The following is an 18,174-nucleotide window of genomic DNA, read 5'->3' on the forward strand; positions in this document are numbered from 1 at the left end:
AATTTCTGCCTTAGGAGGATCACTTGAGCCCAGGAGTTTGAGGTTGAGGTTGCTGTAAGCTAGGCTGATGCCCGGGCACTCTAGCCCGAGGAATAGAGCAAGACTCTGTCTCAAAAAAAAAAAAAAAAAATTCTGCCTTGAGAGACTAGATTTTTAAAATATTATTAGTTCTTTTATTTTCCAACTGCATGGAGAAAAGAAAAATGCTAGAAGAAAGCAAGAACCAGATATGTCTATATCTTGTAATTCAGGGGGAACACTTTTTTCCTTAATCAGTAAGACCTGGTTTTTTCCCATCTTTATTTGATTTGTTTGTAAAATATATGTCCTATGACATAAATACTTCTTGCCAAACAATGCACTGATTAAGGAATTTTTTTCTTCATTTTTAGGTGTTCCAAACACTGATGACTGATATTTCAGGAGATCTCAACCCTTAGATAAGCAGTAGCATCACTGAGTCTCTATTCTTGATAATTTTAGGAGGAATATTACTTGTCCAAGGGCCACTCTTCTACGGACGTATGTGCTAAATTGTATTCTGAAGAACACTGTTAAGTGTGACTTGAAAAATAAGTTTGAGAAACACTAAGTTAAGCAGAGGTAAACAGGTATATTACATCAAGACTTCTCAAAACTTTAATATGGAATATTAGATAAGATTCATGGATCTTCAAATGGGGAGTGTTCCATACAACTTTTCCAAAATTTGTTGACCTTTATTACAAGGAGCATAAATTGTTGTATATTTTTGTTCTGAACACATTTTGAAAAATGCTAACTTAGAAATAGCTGAATTTATCAAAACGAAAAAAATCCCTAGCTAAGTTTATCTATCCACAACCTACCAGAACCTGCTGATGCTGTCAAATGTTTGACTTTAGAACAAATTTATGGAAAACTAGTATATAGATTATTTGATAGCCATTATCCTCTTACTCTCATAATTAAAATGAATATCTGAAGTCTTCACAGAAAATGATCACTTAAACTTCATCCTTACTGTAATTTTAGCCATAAAACAGACTGAGATGGCAAAAGGAGCTCTCTAAATTTATAAATAATCTTTTGGTCCTCCAAAGAACTTCTGCTGCTTTGTTTTAACAAGCTCTGGAAAGAATTTTTCCCCATACCTCCTACCAGCAGAGTATTGACAGGCTACTCCTATTTTGTGTTAGGGCAAATACAATATCAACCTTCTAGCTCTTATTTTTAATAAGAAATATTCAGAAGCAATTAATGAAGGAGGGTAAGGAAGAAGACGACAACAAGGAGGAGGAGGAAAAGGTAAAGGAGGAGGAAAGGAGGGGAAAAGTGTGGAAGACTTTTAGCAAAATGACAATGTTTGCAAAATGTTTTGCAAAATAGCCACAATAAGTCCTCAGATCCATGCTTTCACTCTCCTGTGCAATATGACTTTGGGCTCCTCCTATCAAGAGGTAGAGTCTGTTTCTCCATCCCTTGAATCTAGGCATGGCCATGCCATTTGATTTGGTCAATGGGCCCCTACAAATGTGACAGAAGCAGAAACTTAAAAAGCACTTGTGACTGGGTGCAGTGGCTCATGCCTGTAATCCCAGCACTTTGGGAGGCCAAGGCGACAGGATGACTTGAGACCAGGAGTTCAAGACCAGCTTGGGCAACATAGCAAGATGAGATCCAGACTCTACAAAAAATAGAACACTTAGCTGAGCATGGTGGCACATACCTGCAATCTCAGCTATCCAAGAGGCTGAGGTGGGATTCACCTCAAGTGAGGTGGGCTCACTTGAGCCCAGGTGTTTGAGGTTGCAGTGAACTATGATGTTACTGTACTCTAGACCAGGCAACACAGTGAGACCAATAGAGTGAGAGCCTCTCTTAAAAAAAAAAAAAAAACAAACACAAGTATTTGTTATTTTAAGCTATCGAGTTTTGGGATGATTTGTTATGCAGCAAAAGCTAATGTCACAAGAAATCTAAAAGGATTAGGAAAACAGTATGTCAAATGGAAAACAGTAAAAGCAACCCAATAATTATTTTTTAAAGTTTTTATTATATATAAGCAAATGACATAAGCTACTGACAAAAGAAGACCTTAACTGGCAATTAATAATTTAAAATGTTCATGGCTGGGCGTGGTGGCTCATGCCTGTAATCCTAGCTCTCTGGGAGGCTGAGGCAGGTGGATTATTTGAGCTCAGGAGTTCAAGGCCAGCCTGAGCAAAAGCGAGACCTCGTCTCTACTAAAAATAGAAAGAAATTATATGGACAACTAAAAATATATATAGAAAAATTAGCTGGGCATGGTGGCCCATACCTGTAGTCCCAGCTACTTGGGAGGCTGAGGCAGGAGGATTGCTTGAGCCCAGGTGTTTTGAGATTGCTGTGAGCTAGGCTGATGCCATGGCACTCTAGCCCAGGCAACAGACTGAGACTTTTCCTCAAAAAAATAAATAAATAAAATGTTCAATACCTCTGTCACAAAAATGCAAAATGAAGCAACAATGAATTCATTTTACCAATATCAATTTAGTACCATCTTGTCAGCATTTGGCCTTGCACTTAAAGTGGTGAACAGGACCCCAGAGAGCCCTGTGCAGCCCCACCGCTGCCGCCGGCCTAGTTATCATCACATATCTGGAGGAGCCGCAGCTGCCGCAGCCGGCCCCAGTCACCACCACCGCAACCATGAGCAGCGAGGCCGAAACCCAGCAGCCGCCCGCCGCCCCCGCCCTCAGCGCTGCCGACACCAAGCCCGGCACCACGGGCAGCGGCGCAGGGAGCGGTGGCCCGGGCGGCCTCACATCGGCGGCGCCTGCCGGCGGGGACAAGAAGGTCATCGCAACGAAGGTTTTGGGGACAGTAAAATGGTTCAATGTAAGAAACGGATATGGTTTCATCAACAGGAATGACACCAAAGAAGATGTATTTGTACACCAGACTGCCATAAAGAAGAATAACCCCAGGAAGTACCTTCGCAGTGTAGGAGAGGGAGAAACTGTGGAGTTTGATGTTGTTGAAGGAGAAAAGGGTGCGGAGGCAGCAAATGTTACAGGCCCTGGTGGAATTCCAGTTCAAGGCAGTAAATATGCAGCAGACCGTAACCATTATAGACGCTATCCACGTCGCAGGGGTCCTCCACGCAATTACCAGCAGAGTTACCAGAATAGTGAGAGTGGGGAAAAGAATGAGGGATCGGAGAGTGCTCCTGAAGGCCAGGCCCAACAACGCCGGCCCTACCGCAGGCGAAGGTTCCCACCTTACTACATGCGGAGACCCTATGGGCGTCGACCACAGTATTCCAACCCTCCTGTACAGGGAGAAGTGATGGAGGGTGCTGACAACCAGGGTGCAGGAGAACAAGGTAGACCACCAGTAAGACAGAATATGTATCGGGGTTATAGACCACGATTCCGCAGGGGCCCTCCTAGCCAAAGACAGCCCAGAGAGGACGGCAATGAAGAGGATAAAGAGAATCAAGGAGATGAGACCCAAGGTCAGCAGCCGCCTCAACGTGGGTACCGCCCTAACTTCAATTACCGACGCAGATGCCCAGAAAACCCTAAACCACAAGACGGCAAAGACACAAAAGCAGCCGATCCACCAGCTGAGAATTAGTCCGCTCCCGAGGCTGAGCAGGGCGGGGCTGAGTAAATGCCGGCTTACCATCTCCACCATCGTCCGGTTTAGTCATCCAACAAGAAGAAATGAATATGAAATTCCAGCAATAAGAAATGAACAAGATTGGAGCTGAAGACCTTAAGTGCTTGCTTTTTGCCCGTTGACCAGATAACTAGAACTATCTGCATTATCTATGCAGCATGGGGTTTTTATTATTTTTACCTAAAGATGTCTTTTTTGGTAATAACAAACGTGTTTTTTAAAAAAGCCTGGTTTTTCTCAATGCGCCTTTAAAGTTTTTAAATTGTTTCATATCTGGTCAAGTTGAGATTTTTAAGAACTTCATTTTTAATTTGTAATAAAAGTTTACAACTTGATTTTTTCAAAAAAGTCAACAAACTGCAAGCACCTGTTAATAAAGGTCTTAAATAATTAAAAAAATAAAAAAATAAAAAAAAATAAAGTGGTGAACAAAACAAGCATGATTCCTATTCTCCTTAAGCCTGCAATCTAGTAGAGGAAGACATGCAATTAAATAAGTAACTATAGAATGAGGAAGTATGATAGGTAACACAAAAGTGATGCAGGGGGAGTCCCAATGAAGCGAGGAATCCCCCTACCCCTAACTCACCAAGTGGATGCTTGGCTTCATGTGGAAAGAATTCGAGAGTGAGCCAGCTAGTGACAGAAAGCTTATTGCAATGGAGATAGACAATAGATCCTACTCCAGAGACAGAGTAGGGGTCCTCTCCTGAGCAGGAGTAATAACGTTTTTAATTGTCAAAAAACCTTGTTGGGAAACAGCAGTACATGACCAGCATCATCTTGTGGTCAGGCCATAAAGGTTAATCATAAACTGCTGCCACAGAAAGGTAAGCACAAACAGTTCGTAAGACATCCAGCCTAGTAATTTACCCATCTGCGAGTGGTCTTGGGCCAGCGACATGCTGGCAACTCCCTTGTTCAGGGTGGTTAGGGCCTGGTATCCTCAAAATGGCTACATGCAGGCTCTTTCGGCCTTCCTTTGCTGCCTTATCCCTACATTAAATGTGCATACACACAGAGAGAATATAGGATGTAGGAAGCACGGCATTAGAATGAGTACCAAGAAAGGTGCACCTGAGATGACAAATTCTTTCTTGATTTTAAAAAAGTTTTATCAAAGTAATAAACACACATGATTAAAACCGACAGACCCAGCTTCTCATCTCCAGTTGTTCTCTAAAGGCAACCACTTCTAACTAACTCATTTAGCTATTTCTCCATATTTCTAAGCTGTATATGCTTCTAGAATCCTGAGTCCACCATGTGAAGAAGCTCAGACTGGATTTCCAGAAGATGAACATCACATGGAGCAGAGAGGAGTCAACTGTCTAGATTTGTAAACATAATTTATTAACTTCCTGCAATAGTAGACGAAGATTAGCTCTGTGACACTGCCCTACTCCACCCATCCTTCCTAGCAAACTCAAAGAGGAATGAGAAGCTGGGATTTCAAGGATGAGAAGGAGCCAAATATTAGCCAAGAAGGGAAGTGAGCATTCAAAGTATTAATAGAAAGATGTGGCAGGACCCTAAAGCAGGAAAGAGCATGGCCCACTTAGGGAATTAAAGAAAGTCAATGGTCCAGTAATCCTAGCACTCTGGGAGGCCGAGGCAGGCGGATCGCTCGAGGTCAGGAGTTCGAGACCAGCCTGAGCAAGAGTGAGACCCCGTCTCTACTAAAAATAGAAAGAAACGATCTGGACATCTAAAAATATATAGAAAAATTTAGTAGGGCATGGTGGCGCATGCCTGTAGTCCCAGCTACTTGGGAGGCTGAGGCAGGAGGGTTGCTTGAGCCCAGGAGTTTGAGGTTGCTGTGAGCTAGGCTGATGCCACAGCACTCTAGCCCAGGCAACAGAGTGAGACGCTGTCAAAAAAAAAAAAAAAAAAAGGAAGTCAATGGTCCTGCAGCACCAGCAGCAGGGGCATAAGATAGCATCAAAGAGGTAGACCCAAGGCAGAACCTGCAAGACCTTGCAACTTTGCAAGAACTGGATTTTATTTTGAGTGATTTTTGTCTATGAAACTCAAAGCCTTTTTTTTTTTAACTGTAATATGCGGTACTGTTGACACATAGAAAAATGGGGAAGCCAAATGATGTAACCTTCCTGAACAGCCATTTGGCTACACGAATCAAAGAACTTAAATGTTTGCATGTTTTTGACCCAGAAATTCCAATTATTCTAGGAAATCTTCATGGCAGTACACAAACATTACTTTTCAAATGTTCATTTCACTGTTTTTAATAATAGTGAAAAACCAGAGGTCACCAAAATATCTAATAGTTGATTAATGAAATAATTATAATATTAATATATCATTAATGGATTACTATTGAGCCATTAAAAATTACTGAAGAATCTATATATCTATATATCACATGATAGAGGGATGGTTACCAAGTAGTATGTTCAATATAATCTCAATTATATGAAAAGAAAATTGTCTATATTTTCAGAGAAATAAATGACTAGAAAAATGTAGAGCCAGGTTTTAACAACAGTTATTTTTATAGATGGAGTTAAGAGTATTGTAGTAGAAAATTATTTGGGGAAAAGGTCTTCATTCTCTGAAGGCCTCCAAATTTCCACCCTCCATATAGTACAATGACTCCACGCTGGCTGAGTCAGAAATACCGTACAGACTGTTTATATATATATGGATTGTTATGTGTAAAAATTAGACTAGAAAACTGTGTCAGTCAAAATATAAAGATTATATATGGTCTAAATTCAGCTCTATAATAGACTACACTAAAATGATGAGAGAAAAATATGCTTGCCAAAAAATGTAAGCCCGAGTCTAGGACTGAAAAGGTGCCAAAAGAGAAAATGAACTATGGTGCCAAATGCAAACGCTGTCAAGTACACTCCCTCCATCTAGGGAATGGCACAGACGGACGGAGACGGGAAAGATGGACCGCCATCTGACCTGAGCAGCCGACAGCTGCAAAGATAGGCTAGGCTTCCATCCATCGTAGTACACATAAATCACGTCCAATGAAGGGGATGAAAAACTCAAGCATTCGTCACTCTGATCCTTACAAAATGGAGCTGCTTCACAGACTGCTTTTCCTAAGGACTGAATGAGAACACCCCTCCCACTACACTCATCTGCTTAGGAGTCCCCAACAGTCCCTTAGACTCCGATTTGGGATTTTACCTGGGTAGAGGTGGGTATCTTTATCTCCCTCTGTTGACATGCTCTGGGTAATTAAAAGTGGGAGAGGGTGTGGACTGAAAAAAAAAAAACAACTTGAAAACAGCTTCACCTTTGCATATTATTCTGTTTCCCTAATTAGCTTATGTTGGGGGGAATATTATCTGTTATCAAGAAATTATTAAGATTCTTAAGAGTTTTTGAAATTCAAACAACTGATTTTTTTTTTATTTAATCTCTATGTTCCCAACTTTCTCCAATGAACACATAATGATTTTCATGTTATTAACTTTCATATCATTACCAATTTTATGACTTTCTCTATTAAATGGCAAATATAAAAATCCCAGGAGGCTAGAGTCCCTAGATTTAAATGCTAGAACTAATAATGAAGACAATTTGGCAGTCATGGTTGCCCAGAGCATGACTTCAATAAGAATAAGAATGAGCTCAAAAGCACAGATTTTCTATCAGTGTGTAGAAGGCCTATTTCCCTATCCTCCCGAGCTTTATAGGTCCTGGACAAGTGCCTAAAATTCTGTAAGCTCCCACAAATAAGGGAGAGGACCTAATGTTCCAACAGAAAATGGAGGGGCAAAGAAGCCTTTCTATTTATGGATATAAACGACTATACATTTCACACCAAAGTCTGAATGCTTGAAAAGTGGATGATTGTGGCAAATTGCATTTCACAAAGATGGTCACAACATTATCTCCCACCCTTTGTACTCATCTGGAATGTAGCCTTGACACACTTCCTATGATGAAATAGGGTCTACTGCCTGGTGTGGTGGCTCATGCCTATAATCCCAGCACTTTGGGAGGCTGAGGCTTGAGGCCAGAAGTTTAAGCCCAGCCTGGGCAACAGAGTAAGACTTTGTCTCTACAAAAAGTAAGAAAAATTAGCTGGGTGTGATGGCGTGCCTGCAGCTACTTGGGAGGCTGAGAAAGGAGGATTATTTGAGCCCAGGAGTTTGAGGCTATAGTGAGCTATGATGATGCCACTGCACTCTAGCCTGGGCAACAGAGCAAGACCCTGTCTCAAAAAAAAAAAAAAAAAAAAGATTTTTAAAGCTAAATGTTCATCAGTAGAGAATCAATAGAACTATTGTTCATGCTAAAAGTGAATACTTGACCACCTATTTTATAAAAATACAGATATATACTGTATTATTGATACATATAGAGCTCTGTCTTACTGTCATGTAAAAATGCAAGATACGATATTACTCTAGTATGAGCTTATTTTTTGTACTATGTACGTACATGTCTTTACATGGAGATAGAAAGATAAATAAAAGTCTAAATTAAGTCTATAAAACATTCTAGCAAAAGGAATTGAACCTGAACTCAATCAAACCTCTAGATCTAACATCCAGTTTCAGAAGAAATATAATGGCAGGAGGAACATGATAAATGATATTGTAAAGCTGGTGGTGGGCACCCCTCCCCTCCCTAATGGAAAAAGGAGAAGCCCAGGAGACCTGCCGAGAACAACGTCTGCAAGGCCCAGCTAAGTTAAAGGATGATCACACCTGGATGGTTATCCTGATAAAAGTCAAGGTTCCTGGAGTCCACACATACCACCAGCCCCTCCTATTTCTCAATGCCCGCCCTAAAACCGCAACAAAGAAATTCCTCACTCTTCATGCCAAAATCTTCCCGCTGAAGAGACCCCCATCCCTCAACCCTAAAAACATATAAACCCACTCAGACTTCTGGGTGGCGCGACTTCTCAGGTCTCTCTCTCTCTCTCCCTCCCTCTCCCAGGACCCGAGAACCTTTCCCAGGCCCCTCTCTTGGGATCCGTTACCCTCACCCAAGAGCACTCCAATAAAGCCTCTTTACTTATCCCTTTCAACTCTGCTCGTCTTTCTTTCTCTGGCACCGGCCAATCCAAAAAAACCTTACAGATATCATCTAAATCCAGAATATAGAAAATTCAACAACTAAATGAAATTGTTATAAAAGGTCTGTTTTGGATTAAAATAAATTTGAAAGATAAATCAGCCAAATGCAATGTGCAGATCTTGCTTAGATTGTGATTCAAACATTGGAATACAGGCTAGGTATTAGAGGACATTGAGAAATTAAAATTTTTGTCAGATGTAAAGATACATACATATATGGTCTTTATCCATTGGGGATACATACAGAAGTATTTATAGGTGAACTGCTGCAATTTGTTATAAAATAATACGGCAAATAAAGAAAGTGGAAGAGTATATATGAAAAAAAGATTTTTAAAAATTGATAGTTTTTAAAATAAATGATGGGAACATAGGTCTATGCTATATCATTCCCTTCGCTTTAGAATATATTTGAAAGTTTCACAAGAAGCTTTATTAAAGATATAAATAATTGGGAAAAATTCGCCAGCATATCCACAACAATTCTTTCTATGTGGTGAGATTGGGAACGATCTGATTAATTTTTACATGCCTGGATAGTCAGATAGTTCTTCAGTGAAAATATTTGTAGAAAAAGGTGAAGTTGAATTATTTTAAAATCTCATTTTCTGACCCAATCTCCTATGGTGCCACATTGCTTGCTCGCCCACTCCCGCTCCACCTGTGCTTTTCTCTCACTAATCTCCTGTCCTTCACATTCTTACTTTCTCCTGCTAGGCCCCAGATGTTGTCACTTTCCTCTCAATCCAGGTATTATTTAGACAGTCTGTTAACCACTCACGCACTGTATCAGCAACTTTTTCTGCAACATTGTTCTTCCATTTCATCCATCTGGCAAAACCCCAATGCCTGAATCAACCCAACTAGCTGCCTCTTCCATACCCAAACTGCTGAATGAGCACTTCCTGGATTTATGGTCTCTAACCTCAACTGTGCTCAGAAAATATACTAGGAAATTCTGCCTTCGGGTCTCCTTCCCATTTTTTATAGTGACTTTTACAGGCAGGCTCATCTACAGAGAGCAAGTCAAGAGAGAAAATTGCTCCAGTTACTGCCCTTAACCTATAATTTTAATCTGCAAAGTTTTTGTCCATATTGTGCTGCTACAGCAAAATACCTGAGACTGAGTGATTTACAAAGAACGGAAATTTTTTTTTGTTACAGTTCTGGAGACTAGAAAGTTCAAGATCAAGGCACTGGTTGTCTGGCGAGGCTGCTCTCTGCCTCCAAGATGGTGGCATATCACTGCAACCTCCCGAGGGAAAAGACGCCGTAGCCTCACATGGCTGAAGGCAGACGGGCAAAGGAGCTGAAGCTGCATGAAGCCTCTCTTACAAGGACCTTAATCCCACTCATGAGAAAGGAGCCTCGTGCCCTAATCACCCCTTAAAGGACCCAGCTCCTAATACCATCACATTGGCAACATCTGAATTTTGCAAGGGCCACATTCAAACGTCGCACTGCATTTACAGCGTCTTTTTCTTCCTTCTGTCCTGTTACAACCAACCTCTCCATCTGCAGTTTGGCTCTCTTACCCCCAGCACTCTCCTCTGCTTTTAAACACACTCACAACTTGAAGCAAAAATAAAACAAAAACAAACAAAACATCTTTTATCCTGAAAGTGTGACGTGTTCCCCCCAAATCACTAAAATCCAAATGTAGCCCCCACCTTTCCACTGAATCTTCTGCTGGTGTCACCATGACCTCCACAAATTAAATCCACTGGACATCTTTCAGTCCTATCTGACTGTCCACAGCCTTTGACATGATTAACCACTCCATCGTGCTGAAATGTTCTCCTTTAGTTTCTGTTCTATTAGGTTTCTAACAAAGATTTCCTTTGAATAGAGCGTGTTATGGCTGAAGAAGTTTACAAACCTCTAATCTAGAGCAAGATATATAGAGAGCTGGTAGAGATTTAGCACTTTATTTCACTAAGGGAAATTGTTATCATTTATTAGTTAACATTTTTCTTAGGCTGAGAGTCCCTGGGTATTGTAACAGAAGGAATGGCCTGAAAAAAAAAAAAAAAGGCAAAAATCTTTTCAGTCTCTTTAAAACATCCCTCCCTCTTTATCGGGAGCTAAAACCTCCATCAGGGCGGTGGTCTGGAGGGGCAGGGTAATGTCTTTGGTTCTTTGTGCTACAGGAGACGGCTCAGCCACGCCCAGACCAGGCAGGTGAAGGCCCTGGAGGTCAAGGTGAGCCTCCCAGGTGGGCGGAGGTCACGAGATTGTCTTCCCAGGAGATGAGGTGGACTACAGTTAAACACCAATTGAACAGCAATCGCCTGAAGCTAAATGGCACTCCTTTAAAAGCTCCGTATTTCTGCATATTAGGAGGAGGATGGCATTTCAGATACGAATCTCCATCCTCCTCCTTTTTTCTCCCCAAACCACTTGTCCTCATTCTTCTGATGCAGCCTCAGGGACACATGCCAAACTGTGTGTGTGTTGTAAAGGAAAGTGAAAATCTCAGGACCACCCCCTACACCTTATGCAAAAGGGAAGGTCAAGCCTGGAGGCTGAGTCCTGCAACACCCCCTTCCAAATGAATAGCTCTTACCGTTAATAATGTGATGCATTAGCTGATCCGTGGAACACTGAGGACTGCCCCCACAGATCACTCGTAAGGAAATTCTTCGCTGGCCTCCAGCAAAGTCTGTTCATTCCACACTCATAAAGTTGAGTCCACGCTTATCTTCCCAGGTGCAGACCAGAGATGAGATCAGTCATTCCTCCACTCACCCAGAGACATCTGCATAATTGATTCTCCTTTTTTTTTCTTCAAGCATTCACCTTAGCTTATATAAAATGTAGATTTCCTGGGCCTCACAAGAATGTAACTGTAAGGTTTTTTAGATTGGCCAGTGACAGAGAAAGAAAGATGAGCAGAGTTGAAAGGGGTAAGCAACGAGGCTTTATTGGGGTGCTCCTGGGCGAGGTTCACGGGTCCTGGGGGAGAGGGGCCCGAGAAGTCACATCACCCAGAAGTTTTGAGTGGGCTTATATATGTTTTTAGGGTTGGGGGTGGGGGTTTCTTTGGTGGGAAGATTTGTGATGGGGAGAGCAAGGAATTTTCCGTTGCAGTTTAGGGTGGGTATTGAGAAGTAGGAAAGGCTGGTGGTATGTGTGGACTCCAGGAACCGTGACTCTTCTCAGGGTAACCATCCAGGTGTGGTCATCCTTTAACTTAGCTGGCCCTTGCAGGCATTGTTCTCGGCACAACAGAAAAAACAATTGCCTTTCCTTTCCCTCCCTGCTTTGCCAACATATTGTAGGAAAGATGATCAAGCACGCAACCACACCTGGCCCAACTGTTTTAAAGATACTACCTGTGTCTCAGGTTAATTTAATTTCCAAAGAGAATCATTTACATGTTAGTCTATTTTCCCCCATCCATTCATTCTCCCAAGTATCACCTACTCATCCTCCCTAGTAACCATTTATAGCCTCTAAACAGTATTACCTACATTCCCCATCTCCCCCTCCCTCCCAAAATTAGTGTGTATAAACTTCTGGAGCCCATTGAGATATTCCACGATTCCCCCCCATGCACACAGTAAATAAATCTCTTTCTCTTATTAATCTGCTTTATTGTGAGTTGGTCTTTCAGCAAACCTTCCAGGATGAGAGGGAAGTTTCCCCTCACCCCTGCAGTGGCTAAACACAGCATTTTTTGAGATTGCTTTTAGCTCTGTGCAGTTTCCTAATAGTTTTCTCATTTAATTCAAAGTTAATATTATCTATTACCTATATCATGCAAGTAGAGTCTTCATATTTAAGTCTTTCAATGAAATCCAAAAACTTTATTTTTGTTCTTAGGATATCCACTCCTGTAAATATCTCTTGAAAAATCTTTCACACCCCTTTACTGAAATTATGTAGGCAAGAAACCAGTTTATTATTTGATTTGTATTTTTATAATTAGTGCTTTGTACATGACCGTACCCTATTAGTTATCCATGACTCTTGGCTGCACATTATAGAAAACTTAACTAGCAGTGACTCAAACAAATGAAGATTTTATTTTTCATAGAAGTTTCGCAAAAGGGAATAGTGGCATCAGAGTTCAGGCCGGTGTTCTGAGATGCTCTTTGCATACACTTCATAGTTAAAAAGTAGCCACCAGAGCTCCAGGCGTCATCTCCTCTTCAAGAAGGAAAAGGGGAGAAGAGGTGGTGTCAGCCACATCTGTCTCTCTCATGACAGAAGAAAAAGTTCTCTCAGTACGCAGCAACAGGCTTTCGTTGGTATCCCAGCAGCCAGAATTGCCTACGAATAAGATTAAGAAAGTCAGTATTTTAGGCTTTCCCTGTCCCTGTGGTGGAAATTGTCACGCACAGTGTCTACCACAAGATTGCAGCTGAAATCAACCCTAAACTGTTGTGTTCCTTGGGGAATTAAGCTCTATTTCTGAGACACACATACAGGAGAGGCAATCTGGCATCATTTTCTTTTGTTTACATTTAACCTCTACTGGTGCTTAAAGCTTCTAATTTTCTTTAGAGATGTAGTTCATTTTACATTTTACTGGAAAGAAGCTAATACTTACAGACAAGTTAATTTGTTGGACAAAGATTCTGTGCTCAGTTTCACCTATTTCTGTCACATCATAGGACTGCTCCTCTTTGGAGCGCTGTAGCAAAATTCAAACATTATGTTTTGTGATTAAATATGTATATAAATTAAATATATATATAAATTTTGTTTTGAGACAAAGTCTTACTCTGTCATCCCAGCTAGAGCGAGGTGGTGTCATTACAGCTCACTGCAACCTCAAACTCCTGGGCTCAAGGGATCCTCCTGCCTCAGCCTCCCAAGCAGCTGGGACTACAGGTGCACACCACCTTGCCCAGGTAATTTTTTCTATTTTTGGTAGAGACAGAGGGGGTGGGGCGGTCTTGCTCTTGCTCAGGCTGGTCTTGAACTCCTGACTTCAAGCATTCCTCCTGTCCTCAGCCTCCCGGAGTGCTAGGATTACAGGTGTGAGCCACCACACATGGCCTAAATATCTTTTTTAATAAAAATTGTAAAAACAGGAAAGACTAAAGTATGAAGATAGAAGGGTAGGGTACTGTTCAGTTTCCCATAGGATACAGCTTCCCATAATTAATTCAGATGGCAAAATTTGTTAATAATTTTAAAGAACTATGGGACAGGAAACAGTAATCAAAATGGTCATGTATTTAACACCAATGTTCATTTATTATATTTTTCATAATAATAAATAACTTAGCTGATCATGGTGGTACATGCCTATAGTATCAGCTACTTGGGGGGCTGAGGTGGGAGGATCGTTTGGGCCCAGGAGTGAACTGTGATCATGCCACAGCACTCCAGCATGGATGAAAAAGCAAGACCCCATTTCTAAAAAATAATGATGATACTTATAATAAATGTCCATAACCTATTTTTAGTAATAAAATAACAAAAATATCATAACTATGTCCTTTCTCTCTTCCCACCCTTTCATGAACTAATTTATACAAACAAGTTGTGAGAGATTGATACCTACCACCTCCATTTTCTTTAACTTCTTTCTTCTTTATGTCTACAATGTGACTTTATTTGGCATTTAGATTTTCATATGATATCACATACCAAAATAGATTCCAGATGGGATAAAAATTAATGTATGCAATGTATTATAAAGAACAGTAACATAAAAGGTTTGGTCCTGATACATGAATAGACCAACAGATCAGTGGAACTAAATGTAAACTATAGAAAGATTCTTATGTACATGGTAAGTTAGTAAAGGATAAAGGCGGCCAGGCACAGTGGCCCCTGCCTGTAATCCCAGCACTTTGGGAAGCCAAGGGAAGAGGATTGCTCGAGGCCAGGAGCTCAAGACCAGCCTGAGAAACATAGTGAGACCTCCATCCCTGCAAAAAAAATTAAATATTAGCCAGTCATGATAGCACAAACCTGTAATCCCAGCTACTCAGGAGGCTGAGGCAGGAGGATTGCTTGAGCCCAGGATCGGCAGGCTGCAGTAAGGTATGAATGCACCACTGCACTCCAGCCTGGGTGACAGAGCAAGATCCTATCTCAAAAAAAAAAAAAAAAAAAAAAAAGATAAAGCCAGCATACCAGAACAGTAAGGAAAAAATTGATTTGTAATAAATGGTGTTGGGATGCTGGGAAGCCATCTAGAAAAAAACTAACTTGGCTTCCTTCCTCATTCCTTTTGCCAAAATAAACTTCACATGACTCAAAAATTTAAATACAAAAATGGCTCATCCGAAGGTAGTGAGTTATCTCACTTGATAGTTCACAGTTACAGACTGAACTCCTTGTTCTACTACTTTCCCCCTTCTCACTACTGTACTTGACTTTCTTAAAAAAAAAATTAAATATAAAAATGAACTCTCAAAATTAGTAGAAAGAAAATAATCTTGGTGTGTAGCTAAATAAAGTACAAATCCCAGAAACTCTAAAGGAAAATATCAGTAAATTGGACTACATGAACATTTAAATTTTCTGTATGATCAGAAGTACCACAAACACACTTAAATAACAAAATGGGGGAAAAATAATTATAACATATTTGGCAAAGTAATTTTCTTAAAATATGGAGGTCCTTAATAAATACTTGCTTTGATCCAGCAATTCCAGTTTTGAAAATTTAACTATTGGTATTCTTGCCGACGTACACAAAGAGATATTTACAAACTGTTCATTGCAGTGTTTATGGAGCACAGTAGAGTAGAGGCATAGTTGTTCATCACCCCGAGATGTTCAGTGGAAAATTGTACCAATATTGTAATAAGTGGGCTATATATATATGTACTAATCTAGAATGATATCGTAGATATATCATTAACTAAAAGAAAAAAAAGACAAAAGAGAATTTGAAAGAGGCTATCATTGCTTAAAGGCTGTCTGTGTGGGTGTGCACAGAAAATTCTGAAAGAACGCTTAGGCCCATTGTTGTGTCTGGAGATCTGGGTTGAGGAGTACCATTTGACTTTTTTTCATGGGCATGTACTATATGGGCATGTATTTCTGTTCAAATAAAAAAATAATTTATGTAAAAATATAGATGAATACTTACCAAATTTCTAAAGAGGAGGAATTCTAAGAGTAAAAGCATCAAAAACAATCAAGAGGGAAAAGATTTATCGATTTGACAACATAGAATTAAAACATCTAAAGTGGCACAGTGGGCTGTGTCTGTAGTCCCAGCGACTCTGCAACCTGAGAGCCTGGGATCTCTTGAGCCCAGGAATTCCAGGTTGTAGTGCACTATAATCGTGCCTGTGAGTAGCCACTGCACTCCAGCCTGGGCTACATAGCAAGACCCCATCTTTATTGTAATAAAAATGAGTATGGCCAGGCGTAGTGGCTCACGCCTGTAATCCCAGCACTTTAGGAGGCCATGACAGGAGGATTGGTTGAGGACAGGAGTTTGAGACCAGCCTGGACAATATAGCAAGACCTTGTCTCTACCAAAAATTAGAAAATTAGCTGGAAACAGTGGCACATACCTGTAGTCCTAGATACTTGGGAAGCAGAGGGAGGAGGATCTTTGAACCTAGGAGTTTAGGGCTGCAGTTGAGCTATGGTCTCGCTACTGCACTCAAGCTTGGGTGAAATGCGAGACCCTACCTCAAAAATAAAAAAAGAGTAATCTAAGTTTAACATTAAAACAATAAAATGCTACTTTCTTTCTCTCATATAAGCAAAGATTTTCTAATATGATAGCATTTAATGCTAGCATAATGGGATACCATCACCCTAATATATGCTAGTGAATATTTCACATTTAAGAAAGCAATTTGGTGAGTTGACTCCTTAAAAAATAATCAGAAAATCCTGTTGATCGAGGAAAGGTAAGTCTATTAGACATACTGCAGTGAGGGAGAACATGGTCTTGCCAGAATCCAGTAGTGTCTCAGAATGGGAAATTAGGACAGTGTATTTTTAAGGTTTTATTGCCTGTGTTGAGTGATTTTTAAAGCAGGCCTTCCAAGGTGGGGAACCATTGGGCATTGAGTATAGTTTGTGACATAATAACTTTGGATTGGTGGGCACAGTGTGGCAAGTGAGTCTTGATTTATAGATGTCAGTCTTAATAATAAACAAATTTGTTGATTCATAAAGTATTTTCTGCAGCAAGCAGCTAAGTTGTTTTTACTTGTTCTCAGTATTACTTAGCAGGGAGCTGAGTGTATAATTCATCCTAGGGTTGTTTAGCTCAAGGACAAAAAATATGTTTGGGACCCATAATTATTTAACTTGGGGAGAGGAAAGTATGTGTGCTCCAGTACTGTTTAACAAAGGGACAGCGAAACGTTTGGATTTCAAATCTCACATCAAAAGCCTTAAATATTCCTCATATTGTAGAAGCCTAGCTAGGGTAGAGTTTACATATGCTTTTATCTATACTACTTAGTACTATGGTAATGTGAGATAATATACCTTCTTTTGGGATCCCATACCAATGATGTAATGCAAGAATTAAATTTTTTTAATGAATAAAAACATATTCTCCATGTTCAAAATGTTATTACAATATTGCACTGTACACTTTGCATTATTTTTGGCCAGCCAGAGAGAAGATAGTCAACATATTTAATAATCAGCAGAGCATGTGCACTGAACAAGCAGAATGTGAATGGGTTGTAACAAACCCAGTTTGAATATATTAGCATATATCAGAAAAATACTAACCCAGCTATTCCACATCCAGACACCAAATCCACAAATACCTGGGGAAGAGAACCCTACCATTCGCTACAGAATCATAGTGAGCTTAATACAACAAAGACTGATTTCCCACTAATGCTACACTCCCACTGAGAGTTTGTGGGGCTCTGCTGGGTCACTCAGAACACAGGCCGACAGAGCAGCCACTATCTGGAATAATACCAACCATGGCGCAAAAGCAAAAACAAAGCAAGCTCCTGAGGTTCTCACATTAGCAATCACATGTCACTTCAGCTCTCAGCTCGTATTCCAGAACTAGTAACTTGACCCCACAAAATCACAAGGGGCCGGTAAGTACAGTTTTACTATATGCCAGGAAGGGGGCGGAAACAGAACATACAGTGAATAGCACTAGTGACTACCACAGGATACCTGTGGTCATCAAATATTTAATTTATTCTTCCTCCCCAAACAAATTTACCAATTCCTCAAGGAGAAAACCCAAAGGTCTCATCTAATTACAGTATCAAGCTCAAAGTCCCAAGATCTCATGATAGACTCCATCTGGGAATGCTATGTGGATTCTACATTATATCCACATGTAGCTTTGCTTCATCCAAAGAATGCATGTATTAGCCAGGTATTAATGCAATAATGCTGTGTGACAAAACACTCCTAAAACAACAAACATTTCTATTTTCTCTTGGGTTTGATTTGGTTCTCCTCCAGATGCCTCCACATTTTCTCAGTCCAAGGGACATGCTCATTCGTGACAATTTACAGGAGCCAAGGAACACAAGCC

The 18,174-nt window shown here is 40.4% G+C and overlaps 1 pseudogene; it reads left to right on the forward strand.

Moving 5' to 3' along the window:
* The first annotated feature begins 2,633 nt into the window (after positions 1-2,633).
* Positions 2,634-3,701, forward strand: LOC138377106 (Y-box-binding protein 1 pseudogene; annotated as a pseudogene).
* Positions 3,702-18,174: the final 14,473 nt, after the last annotated feature.

The sequence above is a fragment of the Eulemur rufifrons genome, chromosome 29, assembly GCF_041146395.1.
Source record: "Eulemur rufifrons isolate Redbay chromosome 29, OSU_ERuf_1, whole genome shotgun sequence".
Taxonomy (NCBI): Eukaryota; Metazoa; Chordata; class Mammalia; order Primates; family Lemuridae; genus Eulemur; species Eulemur rufifrons.